Below are 2,084 nucleotides of genomic sequence, written 5' to 3' on the forward strand. Positions count from 1 at the left end.
TAACGTGTGCATAACTTAAGTTGAGATCTACATCGTGATCACCTTTTTTGCGGAATTTAGGTATTACACTATAAAAACCAACAAACGATAAAATTCTGACGTAATTATTTCTTATACCCCCCCCCAGCCTTTACTTTTTATTGCATTTTTGGAACTTTTATTTTTTCGCTTTTTTCTGACGAAGTGTACGCATTGGCGTACTGGCGTATGCCTGGGTACGCGCCTCATGCAATTTGACCTTTGCGATGGATACCACCCATCGCTTCCCTTATAGGTATCTATGGTTTGAATTGTCAGTGACCACTAAACAAAATCATTGCGTATGTTCGGGGATCACAAGGTATTTTATTGATCGGGCTGATATGAAATTATGAGTAATTGTAATAAAAACAAAGTTAACGAAGTTAACATAAAATAGCTCAACATGAATGAAAAGGAGTCACAGAAAGCCTAAACGATTGGCTGCAGCTCGCTGTTATGCGAGTATCTTCCTCGAGCCGATTATGACCGTCAAATCCTTAAAGATGAACTCTTACTCCCAAATAAGACTTACCACAATTAATACAATTGTTTTGATATATTAATAAGGATGAATAAATGTCAAAAACAATGGTTCTTATGAAGGATACCGAGTTTGATTTGAAAGAAAGGTGCAGAAAACACGGCATTTCTAGCTTATGCGACGATAACTGATGGCAGTAAATCTTGTAGCACTCACCAATCATTTATATTTTTGCGTTTTCAGATATTGCACACACGGTTACAATCTGGTAATCAATATTAGATATTTTTAATAAATGCAAAACTTATAAGTAATTAAAGGTTAATCATTCAATATTTAAGTTTGTTAAACACGTGTTTGTATTAATTTTAAATAAAAGTGTCAGGTTAATTGTGGGCATCTTGTTTAAAGTTATGTATTTTACATCTAGTGTGAAACATGTTATTACAACATTACATTAATCACTATCGTTAGCACAATGTTACGCGAGAATGTGGTACTGTGTAGTTGGGGAAATCGAAGAACCCGGAGGTACATCTAACCCACTTTTCCGGCTTGATAACCGCAAACCAAACTTACATGCGCCCAGGCCGGGAATTAAACCTGGGTCGTATAGGTGGGAAGCGTGTGCGCTAACAACTGCGTTAGTCGGATAAACTTCCGTTAGGAATGGCGTATACTAATGGTGACACCTGGACTTGCATTTGAATTATGTATGGTCAAGGTCGTTGTTTCCAAATAAATAAAAGAAAGTCGGTAAATAACTTCTAATTATAATCTTTTTCAGATTAAAAATAACAAACACGTTTATTATGATAGATCTTCGTATGTGGCCTGCTCATACGATGGCGTACCATTCTGTTGTTGCTGAAAATAGGAAAAAAATTACTTGAGTGGTTTAAGTTTTAAGTTAATGCATATCTATCTCGGTAAATTGTTACAAATGGGCACTCCCTTGACTTTTTGTAACAGCAATATTATTGATAGGAGGTTAAAGACTCAGATTATATTGACCTGTACAGGTACGGTGTGTGCCATACTCATTTAGTCACATAGGAACACTTTAAAGTCAAAAGGCTTAAATACCCCCTGAATCGTAAATTCCATGGTAAAAACCTTAAAATCATCACCAATAATCAACGATTCTATACATCAAATTTCAATACATGGCGTCACACATCACCATTTAGTTTATCATCTAAACTCAAACAGACACGGCATTAAAAGTGCCTTATAAATCAACATCCGAGCTCTCCCTGACACAGTTCAGGGGGAATGTGTCATCTAAAACCTTATCATAGCATAAATAAGACAGCATAGTGACATTTAGGTTCTTGTGAAAGTGCGACGTAAACAAGTGTTACACATGACCGTTAAGAAGTACTGCGTTCACTTTAGTGACTGTAAATAAAGCTTGTTATAAAAACAAATGAAGTATGCAGTTGAATTGGGCCGAACATCTACGCGGTGTATGCAACATGGGAGATCACTGCGTTATAGTTTGGATCAATACTGTGTGAAACCTGTAGTCTGCCACCTTATTGTGATACCTGTTGTCTGCTACTTTATACTGCCGTATTAA

The sequence above is a fragment of the Mya arenaria genome, chromosome 9, assembly GCF_026914265.1.
Source record: "Mya arenaria isolate MELC-2E11 chromosome 9, ASM2691426v1".
Taxonomy (NCBI): domain Eukaryota; kingdom Metazoa; phylum Mollusca; class Bivalvia; order Myida; family Myidae; genus Mya; species Mya arenaria.